Source organism: Sminthopsis crassicaudata, chromosome 3, assembly GCF_048593235.1.
Source record: "Sminthopsis crassicaudata isolate SCR6 chromosome 3, ASM4859323v1, whole genome shotgun sequence".
NCBI classification, from domain to species: Eukaryota; Metazoa; Chordata; class Mammalia; order Dasyuromorphia; family Dasyuridae; genus Sminthopsis; species Sminthopsis crassicaudata.
Genome location: NC_133619.1, coordinates 249,766,872 through 249,785,252, shown reverse-complemented (window position 1 = coordinate 249,785,252; position 18,381 = coordinate 249,766,872). Strand labels below are relative to the sequence as shown.

Here is an 18,381-nt window from a genome sequence, read left to right as displayed (position 1 = left end):
ATACATGTCCATACAGTTATTTTGCTGTACAAAAAGAATCGGACTTTAAAATAGTGTATAATTAACCTGTGAAGGAAATCAAAAATACAGGTGGACAAAAATAAAGGGATTGGGAATTCTATGTAATGGTTCATACTCATTTCCCAGAGTTCTTTCACTGGGTATAGCTGGTTCAATTCATTACTGCTCTATTGTAACTGATTTGGTTCATCTCATTTTGAAGAGGGCCATGTCCATCAGAATTGATTATCATATAGTATTGTTGTTAAAGTATATAATGATTTCTTGGTCCTGCTAATTTCACTCAGTTCATGTAAGTCTCTCCAGGCCTTTCTGAAATCATGCTGCTGGTCATTTCTTACAGAACAATAATATTCCATTATAGATTGTGGTATCTTTTAGCAAGATGTCATTTTCTTCCATTTATCTCCCCCCCTTTTTTTCTTTTTTTTAAAAAATAGTAATAGCTTTTTATTTTCAAAATACATGCAAAGATAGTTTTCAACATCCATCCTTGCAAAACTTTTGTGTTCTAAATTTTTCTCTCTCACCTCTTACCTCTTCCCCACCCCTCTTCCCTAGATAGCAAAGTAATCTAATATAGGTTAAATTAATTTTTGTTTTTTAATCAGTTTATACCAGGTATACTCCTTTTAACTATCCTAATAATAATGAAGTTCTTAGGATTTCCAAATATCATCTTTCCATGTAGAAATTTAAATACTTTAATTTCTCTTTCCTGTTTATCTTATTTTGCTTCTCTTGAATTCAGTAATTGAAAGTCAAGAGTTTCTATTTCATTGAATGTCATTTTTTTCTTATGAAGTTTTGCTGGGTTGATTATTTTTAGTTGTAATCTTAGACATCCTGTGTTCTCAGAAATATCTCATCAGACTTCTGATCCTTTAATATAGAAACTGCTAAATTTTGTGTAATCCTGACTATGGTTCTAATATTTGAATTCTTCCTTACTAGCTCTTCACTATTTTTTCCTTACCCTGGGACTTCTGGAATTTGGCTATTATATTCTTGGGGATTTTTATTTTATTTATTAATATCTTCAGGAGATGATTGTTGGATTCTTTCATTTTCTATTTATTCTCTTGTACTAGGGCTATTTTCTTTCATACCTTATTGAAAGATGATGCTCTTTTTTTTTTTTGATCATGGCTTTCTAGTAGTCTAGTAATCCTTAAATTATTTCTTTTTGATCTATTTCTAGATAAGTTTTTTAAATGAGATATTTTTCTCTTTTTTCAGTCTTCTGATTTTGTTTTATTGTTTATTAATGTCTCATGGAGTCAGTGACTTAGAAAATAACTTCTTAAAAATTTTAATAGTCATTTGGAACACCTAATACATTATTGGTGGAATTGTGAATGGATCCAACCATTCTTGAGAACAGTTTGGAACTATGCCCAAAAGGCTATAAAATTATGCATATCCTTTGATCCAGAAGTGTTTCTACTGGGCGTATATAAACCAAAGAGATGTAAAAGGAGAGAAAGAGACTCATATGTGCAAAATTGTTTGTGGTAGCCCTTTTTGTACTGGCAAGAAACTGGAAACTGAGTATGTGCCCATCAATTGGAGAATGGCTGAATAAATTATGGTATATGAATGTTATGGAATATTATTGTTCTATAAGAAATGATCAGGAGAATGATTTTAGAGAGGGCTAGAGAGACTTACATGAACTAATGTTAAGTGAAATGAACAGAACCAGGAGATAATTGTACACAGCAACCAGCAATATTATATGATGATTAATTCTGATGGACATGGCTCTCTTCAACAATGACATGATTCAGGCCAGTTCCAGTGATCTTGTGATGGAGAGAGCCATCTGCACCCAGAGAGAGGACTGTGGGAACTGAGGGTGGTTCACAACATAGCAATTTCACTGTTTTTGTTTTTTGCTTGCATTTTATTTTATTTTCTCATTTTTTTTCCCCATTTGATTTGATTTTTCTTGTGCAGCATGTTAATTGCATAAATGTGTATGCATATATTAGATTTAACATATATTTCTACCGTGCTTGCCATCTAGGGGAGGAGGTGGGAGAAGGGGGAAAATTAGAACACAGGGTTTTGCAAGAGTTAATGTTGAAAAATTATGCATATGTTTTGAAAATAAAAAGCTTTAATTAAAAAAAAGAAACTATTTTCTTCAGTGAGCTTTTGTATTTTCTTTTCCATTGACTTTTTCTATCTTTTTAAGGAATTTTTTTTCTTTAATGAGTATACTTTTTTTTTTTTTAATTTTGTGGTTAATTCTGCTTTTTAAGGAGTTCTCATCATTGGATTTTTGTGCCTTTTTTTTTTTCCCATTTGACAAATTCTGTTTTTTAAGGTGTCATTTTCCTCAGGGCATATGTGTATGTCTCCTTTACCAAACAATTAATTTTATATTTATAATTTTCTTGAATTACTCTCATTTCTTTTCCCAAATTTTTCTCTACTAAGATAATAAATTGACTTTTAGAATTATTTTTTTGGCCTGTGACCAGTTCACATTTTTCTTTGAAGCTTTGCTTTTAGTTTTTTTGACAACATTGTTTTCTGAGTTTTTATTCTCCTCTTTCTTGTCATCAGTGACATCCTGTAGTCAGATTCTTTTGCTCATTTTCTCCATCTTATTCATTGACTTAATTTTTTGTTAAAGTTGGGTCCTGTTCACAGGCTGGAGGAAGTACTGTCCCAAGCTTCAAGTCTTCTTTTTTGTTGTTCCTGTTTTCAGAGCTAGCTCTGTGGATCTGTAGGTTTAATATGATCTAAGTTAGATGTGTGGTCATTGTTTTGCTGGCCTCTGCTCTGAGCAACCACAAGCACTTTTCTTTGCCCTGGAACTGTAACCACAAGCACAACTGAGCTAATGGTCCTCTTTTTCTGAGACTGTGACTCAGAACTATTTGTGGTCAGTTTGATAGACTTCTATACTCAGGGCTGAACAAACAGTCCCTATAATCTTCTGACTAGATACCTACAAGGAAACTTTAAAGGAGGTTCATCATCAACAAATGTCAGTTTTGGGAGTTCTTAAACCACAGAAAGGGTTTGTTGATAATGAACCTCCTTTAAAGTTTCCTTGTACTGCTTCTATGGCCTGTGCTGGGTTCCAGATCTAGCCACTTCCCTACTCTTTCCTGCTGACCTTTTAAGTTGTCCTGAGCTGGAAAAATGTTTCACTCTTGACTTTTTTTGGTTCTTCCACTTTCAGAGGCATTATTTCAAAGTGGTTTAAGGAAAGGTAGTTTGGAGGGGGAAAACACTTGTTATAAGGGGAATCAGTAAAGGTTTCCTTTAAGATGAATTTTGAAGGTTTTCTAAGTGAAAAAGATGAGGAAGATCGTGTACATTCTAAGAAACAGAAACAGCAAGGTAGACAGGAAATGAAATGTTGAATGTGAGGAATATTGATGATGGGTTCGAACACCAAAATGATATGGGTGATGTAGACACTAAATGATGTTAAGCACCAAAAATTGGGATACGGTCATGTGAAGAATTCACAATGGCCATTCTCCTTGGCCAAAGATAGATTTTTTTTAGGGGAAGAAGTTACAGACAGAATGAAGGGATATAATAGATACTGGGAATGGTAAATATGAAAGAGTAGGAAAGCATATAAAAGACAAGTTTCTCTGTGAAACTCACAATTACCCAAAGGAAAAAGTGCATCTCATGAGGCTGAGGCATGCCCATAGCTGGCAGGCTAAATCCAGAAAAAAGATTGAGCACCCTACAAGAGTTAGTTATTTATAAGGAGAAGTGGGGTTGGGAAGCATGGTAGTTAGGGGAGATACCATGTGGCATGGGTAGAAGGAGAAAGGTACCATGAGGCAGAGTGCTATGGTGGGCTGACCCAAAGGAGGGCAGTAGCTATGGGGTGGGATAAGAAAAATTTAACCTTAAGGACATGACTGGGATTTCTGACAGGAGATGGCAAGGTGCGATTGCTTGTAATCTCTCTAGAACGTGGGTCTCAGAGTTTTGATATAACTTAGATCTTAGACTGGATGACCTCCCCAGACAAGAGGGTCATGAGGTAAACTGGTCCCCAGCAGTGCCTTTTTCCCTGCCTACCTCAGATAACTAATTTTTTTTTTTTATTCATTTTTCCAAATTATCCCCTCCCTCCCTCCACTCCCTCCCCCCGATGACAGGTAATCCCATACATTTTACATGTGTTACAATATAACCTAGATACAATATATGTGTGTAAATACCATTTTCTTGTTGCACATTAATTATTAGCTTCTGAAGGTATAAGTAACCTGGGTAGATAGACAGTAGTGCTAACAATTTACATTCACTTCCCAGTGTTCCTTCTCTGGGTGTAGTTATTTCTGTCCATCATTGATCAACTGGAAGTGAGTTGGATCTTCTTTATGTTGAAGATTTCCACTTCCATCAGAATACATCCTCATACAGTATTGATGTTGACGTGTACAGTGGTCTTCTGTTTCTGCTCATTTCACTCAGCAACAGTTGATGTAAGTCTCTCCAAACCTCTCTGTATTCATCATGCTGGTCATTTCTTACAGAGCAATAATATTCCATAACCTTCATATACCATAATTTACCCAACCATTCTCCAATTGATGGACATCCATTCAACTTCCAGTTTCTAGCCACTACGAAAAGAGCTGCCACAAACATTTTGGCACATACAGGTCCCTTTCCGCTCTTTAGTATTTCTTTGGGATTATAAGCCCAGTAGTAGCACTGCTGGACCAAAGGGTATGCACAGTTTGATAACTTTTTGGGCATAGTTCCAAATTGCTCTCCAGAATGGCTGGATTCTTTCACAACTCCACCAACAATGTATCAGTGTCCCAGTTTTCCCACATCCCCTCCAACATTCATCATTATTTGTTCCTGTCATCTTAGCCAATCTGAAAGGTGTGTAGTGGTATCTCAGAGTTGTCTTAATTTGCATTTCTCTGATCAGTAGTGATTTGGAACACTTTCATATGAGTGGAAATAGTTTCAATTTCATCATCTGAGAATTGTCTGTTCATATCCCTTGACCATTTTCAGATAACTAATTTTTATCAATTCCTCTGCCAGCCACACCTTTGAAGACTTCATCATTAAGATCACCAATCTGGTTGGACCAGAATACAGAAAAGAAAGTGATAATAGAACAAGGTTGGAATGATAGATTATGGTCAGACAATTTCCTCAACAGTCACATTTACCTATTTTTTTAATATCCTGGAAGAGTTCATTTGTATTTTTTTGATTTAAATTTATTAAGCATATCTAAGTATTTCTTGCCATCTTCTCATCTTGGATATCAGCTTGTACTATAGGTTGCCAAATTACCTTTTCAATTAATGCCCATGAATAATACACATATCTGACATGTATTATATATTATGGTAAAATTTTCTTACAACTGATTAATATCCAGCAGCATTTCTCTACAACCTTTTCACAGGGGGTTTTTAACTGAGATCTTTTACATTTTTTTGAAATATATTTTAATAACTGTTAAAGCATAATTGACTTCCTTTGTAATCCTTATTTTACAAATCTAAAAACATTCTTTTGAAGTGAGGTTGAGAATGCCTTTTAAGTTTCACCAAACTGTCCAAAGAGTCCATGACCAAAAAAAAAAAAAATGTTGAGACACTTGCTGTAAAAGTTTGGCCAGATAACTTGGGAAAGGTGTTGCTGCCATGAGCCATACTGCATACATTTTTTTGTCTTTGGAGTGTTGGAAAAACTGGCTTTCACTGAAGAACATAGGATAGATATGGTCAGGAAAGCTCCTTTCTCAGTAATGAATTATGTAATCTAAACATATCGTCTTAATTGAGAATCATTGCCCTACACAATACAGTATATAGTAAGACATTTTTATTCTTATGAATCTGGCTGCTATTATCTAAAATGTTGGTTTTAGGAAATTTGATGTTTAAGGACAAACTATAATGTCTTAGTCCAAGAGTTGGCAATGTTTTATATATCAAACATTTACTCTTGGAAGAGTTGGCAGCAGGTTTTTGAGGAAGCGTTTGCTGTCCTTTACTATTTTTAAAAAAATGTATTTTTAAAAAATCTCAGCTATTTTTAAGTACTTCACACACACATACACACACACCCCCTATTGAATCCTCCATTGTAACTAAAGGAAAATAAGCTAATTGAGGAATGGTTGAATAAATTGTGATATATGAATATGATAGGAGGGATATTGTGCTCTAAGAAGTTTAAAAAAATGTGATTTCAAAAAAGACTTGGGAAAGATTTAGGAATTGATATACAGTAAACAGAAAATAGATTATATTGTAACATCATTAAAGGATGAACAGTTTTTGAGGACTTTTATGAAGTGAAGAATGGAATGAGCAAAACTCAGGAATTTATTCAATGACAATAGCATCTTAGTAAGGAATAGTAAGTAAATAGTAAGGACTATTATCAGTACAATCATTTCATGATGATGAAACATGTTATATCTCCATAAAGCAGTCACGTATAATAGCCTGTACAGTTTTTCAAACTTATAGTTTTCTGCCTTAATGGTAAGGAAGGGGTCATTTTATCCTTTGTTATCTGCAATTAGGATGATGCATGGTTACCTTTTTGTTAACTTATGCCTTTTTAATAATTATACATTTCTCATACTGCTTTCTTTCATAGAAGACCTTATATGGCAAAAAAGAACAAGAACAAAAATGGAAACGATATTGATGATCATTAATTAGGGAATGACTAAACAAAAGACACATAACATAACATAACAAGAAATGAAACAAGGAATTCAGAAAATCATAGGAAGGAAGACTTATAAAGTGGTATAGGGCAAAGGTGCTGCTGATATTGTTAAGAGTGCTCACTAATCTTTTTGGATTTTGTGTGTGTATGTGTAGTAATGGATTTAAGGATATTGTTATTTTAGTTTTTCTGCAAAATTACAAATTGCTTTACAGGTAAGCTAAGAATAAAATAGGTTTCCTCAGAAGTTAGGATAGTGTTTTCCATGATCATAGATTTAAAGGTGCACCCCTTCTGAGAACCTTGTACCAGAAAGATTTACAAAGGGAATCTTTGTAGTTTTTTAAACAGTTTTTATCAGCTTTCTGATCTATTGAATATTTCCCATTCAAAAGAGATAAATGATGAACTACAATAATAAGAGACATAAATTTAGTGGTAATTGTTGTCCATACAAAATATAGTAAATAGTTGCCCGCTTATTTACCTCTAAATGACTCCGTTTGGATATTGATTATTTTGAAATGTCATATACAAAAACCATTGTTAATCAGAAAGTAAGAAATACAGTATATCAATTTCATGAAGACATGCTTGCCTGGGTTCCAGATAATGAACAATTAATTCTAATAATGAGGTAGCTAGCTATTAGAACATTAGGCTGAGAACTAAGATGGATTGGATCTCAGACACTTACTAGCTGTATGATTTTGGGCAAGTCATATAACTGTTTACCTCAGGTCCTCATCTGTGAAATAAGCTGAAGAAGGAAATGGTAAACTGCTCTGCAATCTTTGCCAAGAAAACTCCAAATGGTGTCATGGAGACTCAAAACTTGACTGAATAACAACAAATTCTAATACTATGCAAACTATTTGAAAAATAAGAGAGAGGGTTCTACAAAATTTCTGCTATGCACATAAACATGATTTTGATTTCTAAACCAAGGAGTTAAAATGGAGAAAGAGAACCTATAGATCAGTTTCCCTGATATTGATGCAAAACTTTAAAAATATAGCTTCTGAACTACAATGAAAATTTTTTCCTAATTTCCTTTTTACTAAGGAATTGAAGTATCATGCATTCAAACTACTGAAGAGAGGACAACTCTAGCGGGCTGGCCACATTATTTGAATGCCAAATATATGCTTGGAAAAAAAAAGAAGAAAAACTTTTATGGAAAACTTACACAGGACAAATACTCACAGAGTGGTCAGAAAAAAGGATATAAGGGCACTCTCAAGTTCTCTCTTAAGAACTCTGTAAGAATTGATTATATGATGTGGGAGGCACTGACACACCCAGCATGATGTGCCCTCATCAGAGAAGGTGCTGTGCTGTTTGAGTAAAGCAGAATTGCATGAGCCTTGAAAAAACAGAAGATGTGCATAGTTAGAGCATCTACTCCAAATGTTCATAGAACTGTCTGACATGTGGCAGAACATTTCAAGCTCATATTGGTCTGATCAGCCACAATTGGACATACCAATTTGACTTTAACATAAATGATTTTGGTCCTCTTCCAGAATAAAGGACATCACTTATACTGGTAGAGCTGGATAAGTAGATCTGAGAGTCATATGCATAGAGATAATCATTGAAATACTGGGGCTGAAGGGAATAGGGGAAAAAACAACCAGGGACAGAGTGCTTTAGAAGACATCTGTCTTAGTGAGCTTTGTGGCCTGAATGATGATCCAGAGAAGGAGACAGGAATGTTTTTACACAGTTAGGAATAGAACCAGGAGAGAGTGGTGTCAGGAAAATTTAGGGAAAAGAGTTTGACAGTGTTAAAGGCTGCAAAGTTCAGGAAGGATGAGGTTTGAAAAGAAGAGTTATATCTGACAATTAAGAGGCCATTGATAACTTTGTTTAGAGTTTGAATAATTTGAATAATTAGGTTTGAAATTAGACTCAATGAATTAAGAGTGTGAGAGGAAAGAAAGTGTAAACACTTCATTTGTATGTGGTGGCCCTTTTAAGGTGTTCGGCCACGTAATAAAGAGCTCACGACAGTGGTTGTCTTTCCAGGTTCCTCTAAAACTGTCTCTTCTTGTTCCTTACAATATAGTGCTATCCTATTCCATTAATAATAATAGTTAAAATTTGTAAAGCCCCAACTATGTGCCATATGCTGTGCTCAAATATTATTTCACTTGATCCTGACAGTTAATCCTAGGAGGTAGGGTTATTTTATTTTATAGATGAGGAATCTGAGGCACAAAGAAAGACTTGTCCAGAGCCACACAGCTATAAGTGTGAGGGCTAAATGTGAATTCGGGTCTTCTTGACTGCAGCCTAGTAATTTATCCACTGCACCACTGCCATAATTAGTTCCCCCAATTAAGTGAGCATCCCCATCTCCCCTTCCCAACCTACCTAAATGTCAAATACTATCTTATCAGGATGTCTCTCCCCACGTCCAGGGTGCCTCCCCCTATTGTGTCATCTCATTTCAGGAGGCCGATCACCCTATCAGAGTCCCGCTCCCCACTCTCAGTACCCTGACTCTGCCCCTACCTCAATCTACCCCTTGAGCCTGAGCCATGGGTATAGGTCATTGAGAACTCACATTGTTTGCTGGATTCTTGGAGACGATAGTCTCATTCAGCCCTGGGACCAAACCATGGATCCATTTGGTCCCAGTAAATTTAATAAATTATTAAATACTTTCTAATCTCTATCTTGCCTCAGTTTCTCCGGCATTACAGTCTTATGTATTTATTATTTCTATATTTTTATGCATTTTCAATATCCTTTTGCCCTAAAATTTTCATTTATCATTGAAAAATACATATATAGTTTTCATTAGCAGTCCCTGGAAAATATCCTAAGTTTTTTGTTTTTAGCTGAAGTTGATACACCATTTTAATTTTATCTTTCTCTGATAATTTGACCAACTCCAAAAGAATGGATAACTTTATTTCCTGATACTTTTTTCCTTATAAATAAATCATTTTTTTCCTTTAGGTTAATTTAGTTTTGGTTTTGGGGGCATGTAAGTTTACTATTCATACTGAGTTTTGTTGTCTTTGGTCCTTTCAATGTAATATAATTCCCTTGTGTACTTATATTGTGAGTTTGTACTTATATTGTGGGTTTGTTTTTGTTTCATCTACCAGTTTGATTATAACTGAATTTTTTTGGATTCACCCAATGCATATCAAATTTTGTTCTTGTTTTCATTTTATTTTTTGTATGCCTTTGCTTTTTAGTTTCTTATAAGTAAAATTTTGGGGTTTCATTTTTCTTAACCAATCTTTCACTTTCATTTTAGTGGATTAACATTTTAAGTTATGAAAGTTACATGAACACTTTTCTACATTTGTGCCTCTAATATTTCTTCTTTTGTGAATTAGGATTTCTTTTCTTGGTTCTTCATCTTTTTTTAGGTAGTACTCTTTTTAGTTAATTTTTGTTTAACCTATGCTAAAGCTACCCTATCCTGCAGGCTCTCTTCTTCTGAACCGTAAGGTCTTCTTCCCTCCAGTTTGGCATTCCTTTCCTTAGGTTTGAAGTTTTGTTTTGTTTTGTTTTGTTTTTTTCTTGTTCCTTTTTTTCCCTTCTTTTTATTGTTATCCAATTTTTCCTCTCTTTTACTCCCAATTAAGTAATTAATTAAAATTTCTGTTCTCTTTTCCTCTTCAACTTCTCTTGTTTATTAGGACTTTCTTCCTCTTTGCCCCCCATTTTCCTTGCCTTTTTTTTTTTTCTAAAAAGGATTTTTTTCTTACTGCTCCTAATTATTTTGTTTTTCTTTTTGTCTATTCTCATCATGAGCTTACACTTAATTATTTATTCTTTAGAGTCTTAGTATTCCTTATGGAATCAAAGCTTCTAAAAGGCCCATTTTGAGTTACTGCTTCTAAATAATTAAAAAGAAAAAGATTGCCATGTACATCTTATCTCTTTCCCCCCCTTTTCTCTTGAGCCATTTCACTCGTTTTCCTGTAGTCCCTTTTCATAATGAGAGACTATTAAAGATATTTTCTGTGTATTGTTTATTCTTGACAATTAGGATGCGTAATACTTCTGTTGGGGGGGGGCACCCTTTCATTATCTTGTTTAGTTCCACAAAATACATTGGTTCACCCAAAAGTTGGGCTTCTGATTTTTACTATATAATGTTTCCTGCTTAGTTCTCCCTATTGTTTGCTTTTTAAAATAATTTTCTTTATGGTCAATTTTGTTATTTTTCTCATCCCATTTCTTTGAAATAATCTTTATAGAGATGGAGTAATTTCTTTTGTTGTTCGTGCCTTTCTTGGTGGTTGTATTTAATTTTTTTTCCTGCTGTTTGATATGCTTATAAATCATAATCTGCTCGTGACTTATTTTTATAATATCATTTCATGTATCTCTTACTGAACAATCTATTTCATTGATGTTAAAGCTCAGATTTGTCAGGCATATCATTTTGAGTTGCATCTTGAGTCTTCTTTGCTTTTCAGATTTATTTTCTTCTCTTTTATGGCTTCTGGTGAATGCAGAATAGTCTGGTTTGACTTTTTTCCTTCTTTCATTTATATTGATGATCTTCTCCTGGTTACTTGCATAATTTTTGTTTATTTTTTAAATAATTAAATTTAACTACCGTATGTTTTGAAGCTTGCAGCATAGGCTGCATAGGCTTTCCCCCTCTCCCAACCCTAGCAGTCAGCTATTGATTCTTCCAAATGGTGATTTTTTTTTTTTTTCTTTTTCAGAATTTCTAGATAGTTTTCTTGTGTTATTTCTTACATTGTGGTGTTTGTTTTCTCTGAGATTCTTTTGATCTTTAAGTTGTCTTTGGGCACTTATTTTTAAAGATGTGTTTTTCTTGTATAGAGATAATATTTTTCTTCTCTTCTTCCAGATGATATTTCCCTCAGTATTTTGTATTGCCATTCATTTGTTCTCTCTTTTTGCTTCTGGAGGGACTTGCTTTTTTGAATTTATATTTTCCTACTTTATTCATTATTTTTTCTTTGCATACTACACATTCTGTCATTTGTTTCTTTTAAATACTTTTAAAATTCAGATTTTTCTTTTAAACCATTCCAGAATATCATGCTGTGTGTGGTCCCTTGGTCTCTTGGGGTCTCTTTGTCTTTAAAGTTTTTACTTAGAGAGCTTTGTGGCTGTTTTATATGGTTTTCCCTGTTGACTTTTTGATTGTGCTTGAAGTACTTTAATTTAGTTGTCTTTTTCGTCAGATTGTCCTCGACAACTTTCTGATTTCCTTTCTCTTAAATGACAAGTTCCCTGAATACTAGATCATAAGACACAACCAGCTACCTCCTGTATTGGGAAATTTCACTTTTCACTGGTATGAGTTCCTAGAGGGAAAAAGATTGGCTTTAGCTGGATGTTAGTTCTTTTTCTTTCAGGCCTAATACAGCCTCATTTTCAAGCTCTACTCTCATGTTCTTTCTGTTTTTATTTTTTCCAATTGACTGCTATTGCTACTCTCCTCCTTTCTTTGTCTCCATTTCTCCTACAAGTGGATTGATAGAATTGAGGTTTGCAACAAGGGTAGGAATGGTAGAAACAGGACAACTAGGTGGCCCCAGACCTGGAGTCAGGAAGATGAATCATCCTGACTTCAAATCTGACCTCAAACACTTCCTACCTGTGTGACCCTGAGCAAATCACTTAACTCTTTGTGCCTCAGTTTTCTCATCTATAAAAATAAATTGAAGAAGGAAATGGCAAATCACTCTTTATCTCTGCAAAGAAAACCTCAAATTAGATCATGAAGAGTCAGATAGGATTGAAAAAGGCTGAATAACAACAAGAGCAGGGACTCAGAGGAAGAAATCCTTGATTGAATTCCAGAACACTTGGCTTTTGTAGTTGAGAGTAGGGGTATGTGCCTGCCAGACTGTAAGGACTGTTGGAGAGGGGGAGAGTGCTGAATGAGCAAATTAGTGATTAACATTTTCTGCTGTTAATTAATACAACTGTTGTTTTCTTAGGCTTCTTGGCAATCTAGTCTTTGGAGACAGTAGTAATAGCTTTACTTATAATGTCCAATTCTTCATTTTAGGGATTTTTAAGGACCAGAGAAAAAGTCTTATCTTCCTGTTTGTCATATAACTAGAATTATATTTACTTCTAATTTTTTAGGGTAAGATCTTTAATATTTAAATTTATTGTAAATGTTATGTTGTTTGGTATATGTATTTTCTACCTGGATGCAAGGATTCCCACCTTAGCCCAGGAAGCTCATCATTCAAAAGTACTCTTCATCTTGGAAGATGAAATTAGTGTTGGCATTCATACTTCTTCATTAACCTCTGTCCCTTTGGTCAGAGCCATGAAATCAAAAATGTCTAATTAAGACATTCTCTACATTTTCCACGTAACTATACTGCTTTGGCACTTCTCTGACTTCACCATGTCCCCTTGTCAGGTAGTTTCCCCTCTTCCTTACCTTTTAAGCTTCTTACTGTATCATTATCTTCTGTTAGATTTTGTATTGATTTTTACAAATGTTTTACATATAATTTCTGTGCTTTACAAGTTTACTTATGATGTCACTTTTTATGTCTAAATTGTCTTCCAAATCAAGTACTAAATCATTTGGAGCTTGTCTTGGTAATAGAACATGAGATAGTTTTCTACTAGACTATTTTCCAGTTTTTGCAATAGTTTTTGTTGAATAGTGAGTTCTTGCCCAATATCTAGGATCTTTTGGTTTATCAAACAATAGTTTATTTTATACTTTTGCTCCTATATATCCATCTAATCTGTTCTTCTGATCATCCTATTTGCTTTTTAAATTTTCAATAGTATTTTATTTTCCAAATACTTGAAAAGATAGTTTTCAACATTTGTAAAACACTGTGTAACTCTAAATTTTTCTTTTGCCCTCCTTTACCTCCCCCTTCCCCAAGACAGGAAGTACTCTGATATAGGTTAAATATGTGCATTTTTCTCATATTTTGTCCTGTTGTGTAAGAAAAATCAAACCGAAAGGGGGAAAAAAAGAAAATACTGTGTTGCACTTCATATTCATTCTCCATAGTTCTCTCTGGGTACAAATGGCATTTTCTGTCCCAATCTTTTGGAATTGCCTTGAATCACCACATTGTTGAGAAAAGTCAAGTCTATCACTGTTGATCATCACATAATCTTGCTGTTGCTGTGTACAACGTTCTCTTGGTTCTACTCACTTCACTTATCATCAGTTCATGTAAGTCTTTCCAGGTCTCTCTGAAATCATTTTGCTGATTATTTCTTATACAACAATAATATTCTATTACATTCAAATGCTACAACTTATTCAGCAATTCCCCAATTAATGGGAATGTACTCAATTTCCAATTCCTTGCTACTACAAAAAGAGTTACTACAAACATTTTTGCACATGCAGATCCTTTTCCTTTTTTATGATCTTTTTGAGATACAGAACCATTAGTGACATTGCTGAATCAAAGGGTATGCAGTTTTATAACTCTTTGGACACAATTCTAAATTGTGTTCCAGTTTCCCACATCCCCTTCAACGTCAGTCATTATCTTTATTAGCCAATCTGAGAGATGTAAAGTGGTACCTCAGAATTGTATTAATTTGCATTCCTTTAATCAGTTGTGATTTAAAGCACTTTTTTATGACTAGAAATGTGTTTTATTACTTCATCTGAAAATTGTCTGTTCATATCCTTCGACCATTAATCAATTGGACAATGACCTGTATTCTTGTAAATTTGACTCGCTTCTCTATATATTTTAGAAATGAGGTCTTTTATCAGAAATACTGGTTGTAAATTTTTTTTCCTACTTTTTCTTTTTTAATCTTGGTTGCATTGGTTTTGTTTATGCAAAATGTAATCAGAATTAGCCATTTTGCATTTCATATTGTTCTCTAGTTTTTCTTTGATCATAAATTCCTTCTCCATAGATCTAATGGGTAAACTCCCTTGCTTTCCTAATTTGCTATAGCATCACCTTTTATGTCTAAATAATGAATCCATTTTGATCTTATCTTGGTGTAGGGTGTTGGATATTGAACTACTTTTGGATATTGGATATTGCCTACTTTTTGCCATATTATTTTTCAATTTTCCCAGCAATTTTTGTCACATGGTGAGTTCTTATCCTAAAAGCTGGAGTCTTTGGGTTTATCAAACACTAGATTACGTTAGTCATTGACTATTGTGTCTTGTGTCCCTGACCTTTCTATTTCTTATGAAATTAATGGTTGTAGCTTTGTAATATAGTTTGTATTAACATAATGCATAATTATATATAATTATTATAACAATATAAAATTATAATATAATATTAATGTAATATAGTTTGTAATATAGCAATAGGTATTGCTAGGCCTTTTCCCCCCCTATTTTTTCATTGATTCTTTTGATGTTCTTGACCCTTTGTTATTTTATATGAATTTATTTTTTTAGCTCTATAAAGTTGTCCTTTGTTGGTTTGATTGGTATGTTACTGAATATATAAATTAATTTAGATATATCATCTTAATTTTTGACTTGACCTCTCCATGAACAATTAATATTTTCCCATTTGTTTAGATATGTCTTTATTTGTGTGAAAAGTATTTTTTAATTGTATTCATATAGTTCTGAATGTGTCTTGGCATGTAGGCTCTCAAGTATTTTACACAGTCCATAGTTTTTTTAAAATAGAATTTTTATCTCTTCCTTTTGGATTTTGTTATTATTACATAGAATTGAAGGTATTTTACATATTACAATATTTATATCTTACAACTTTGTCAATGTTTTTAATTGTTTTGATAAGTTTTTTATTTGACTCTAGGGTTCTTTAAGTAAATTATTGTATCATCTGCAAAAAGTGATAGCTTTTTTGCCTACACTTATTTCTTTAATTTCCTTTCTTGACTAGCAATTGCTAGAATTTCTAGTACAATAATAATTAGTAATAGTAATAAATATCCTTTTTTTTCATTCTGTATTTTTTTGGAAAGGCATTCCATTTTAGAAGTTTTAGATAGATATTAACTATTTAAAAGAAAATTCTATTATTTCTTTGCTTTTAATTTTTTCTTTTTCTTTTTAGGGGAATTAGTACTGCATTTTGTAATAGTTTTCTTGGCATTAAACTGGCTCTTCAATCCTGGATTAAAATCTAGTCTGGTTATATTATATGAGCTTTGTGATATTTTGCTATTATGTCTTTGCTGGTATTTTTATTTATTATATTATTTATTTAAAAGTTTTGCATTAAGATTAGGAAAACTGGTCTATAATTTCTTTTCACTATTTTGACTTCTTAATTTAGGTATCAAAATCATGTTTATATCACAGCAGAAATTTGGTAGAACTCCCTCTACTTATTTTTCACAAAATTTGTGTAGTTTTGGAATTTGTTGTGTTGTTCACTCAAGTCTTGAGTCTAATGTCACCAATTGGGGTTTTCTTAGCAAAGATAATGGAGTAGTTTGTATCATTCTTTATGATATTTACTTTTTCCTAGAGAAATTCTCCTTTATGAACTATACTTTCTCGTTTTTCCCCATCCTCACTTTTGTTTTGAAGTTTCCAAGTAGTAGAGTTTGTATTGGTTGAATTTGGTGGGTCTCATGAAAATTTCTCTAATTTTGGCATAAAAGCTACAGTTATTTTTTAAGGTTCTAATTTTTTTGGTCAGTAGTACAACATGCAGTGTCCAAATATCCTATGAAATAATGGTTCTTATTGCTTTTGAATGTATGATAAAATTCGGGGCTTTTTCTTACCAAGGGGTTCTGTTAAACTATAGTTGCAGCATACAATTCTTTTCCTCCAGCAAATATCCAAACTTGTGAATAAGTATCTTATATTTAAAATTCCACTGGTCATATTAAAGAGCAGCTATGTGGCATGGTGATTAGAGTGGCAAGCCTAGAATCAAAAAAACTCATCTTCTTGAATTCATATCTAGCCTCAGATACTTAGTAGCTCCATGACCTTAGCCAAATCACTTAATCCTGTTTACCCCAGTTTCCTCATATGTCAGATGATCTGGAGAAGGAAATGGCAAACCACTCTAGAATTACCCTTTCAAATGATGTCAGGAAAGAATTGGACAAAAGTCATCTTAAAGTTTATTGTGGTTTAAAATTTTAATATTTCTTAAAACCTTTTGTTATCATTACCATAGAAGTAGAAAAGGGTCTTAAATACTAAAAACCATTTACAGTTTTCATTTTTTGGGTTGGTTACCTTAACCAAAGAAATTTATCACTAGGCTAGATTACTAGTAATGTGTCTCTTTGTAGTTAACTTTTATAGATCAGTCCTTGGAATATAAACTTATTAATCTGTTGTAGATTTATTCTTTACATTATACCTGAAGTCTTTCCAGCATTGTTGAATTTGCAAAGGATTTACAGTCCCACTGACAGCCTTCCATAATTATCTCTAGGGTTATCTTCATACCATGATGAGAGAGGATTTAGAGTAGGGCTTTTTGAGGAAATGACAGGTTGAGAATATTCTATTGATAACCCTTGTCAGTATCAAGATAAAATGGGAAAGGATCTGGCATTTTGTATGTACACTTCTTCCTCCCCCTCCCTATCTCTCCATGAATTTATGGAAAGATTGGACAAGAGTAGCACTGAACGCCATGATTGGGTTGTGCTCTGTATTGTTCAAAGGAATTATGAAACTGAAAAATCTGAATACATCTGAAAAATATTTTGTCATCCCAGTGAAGTAGGAGGTTGTTTGCTTGTAACTATAACTTTGAGGATTTTAGAAGTGGTTTGAACAGTTGTTGTAGATAGTATATTTGCTATTTCTTTTGCGATATGGTTCTCTCCTGGTTTTCCTTTTTGTCTTATAATTTCTTAGGTTCTGTTATTGATTTATCTTCTATTTCCTGTATGTATGTAAGGCCATATGACCAAATATCAGTGATGAACAAGTAAAACCTAGGGCCCTGGAAACAGTAGTGCCCTAGAGCACTGGCCTTGCTTCTAGTCTTCCTTAAGCAAATAGTTCTTTAGGAGGATCCTTGTTATTCCTACCACCACCTACCACTTTTATATTTCATATTTTAGTCTTTTTCTGCAGATTTGCTACCCTTAGTTTCTGAAAAATTAACTTGTTAAACTTTTGTTTTTTATTGTCTGATTAAGACTATATTTGTCAGAATAGCTCTATAGGCTTCAGGTTTTGTGTAACAACAGTAATTATGTTGCCAAGGAGTTTGTGTTTTATTTTGCAGTCAGGAGATGTTAAAATTTCTTGAATCATGAATGAGGATAAAGTACTTAGAAGATAGATTAGAGAAAAGAGACCGCTAGCATATTATTAAATCCAGATAAGAAATGATAAGGGCCTGAAATAGAGTGGTAGCCTATTACTTGAGTAAAGGAACAGATGAAAGATTTTGTGGAAATAAAATCTTCAAAACTTGACAACTGACATCAATGGGAATATGGATGAGTAAAGAAAGTTGAGCATGACTGGTAGTAGAGCTGAGTGATGTAGCAGAGTGTGAGGGCTGATGTCCTCAAGAACTAGGGAGTTTGGATAAGGGAGGAGTTGGGGTGGCATTGTCCAGTATTCGGATTGGAGCACAGGAGAGCAATTAATTCTGGATTGTAAACATTTTTGTAGTCATTTACCTAGAAGTGATTCTTGCTCTTAGGAAGTATAAAGAAGAGGGCCAGTGGCAAAATCTTGAGGGAATACTCCAG

The 18,381-nt window shown here is 33.5% G+C and overlaps 1 protein-coding gene across 2 annotated transcripts in view; it reads left to right on the top strand.

Moving 5' to 3' along the window:
* REV1 (REV1 DNA directed polymerase) overlaps positions 1-18,381 on the top strand; it is a 100,710-nt gene that overhangs the window by 24,778 nt on the left and 57,551 nt on the right. The window lies entirely within an intron of this gene.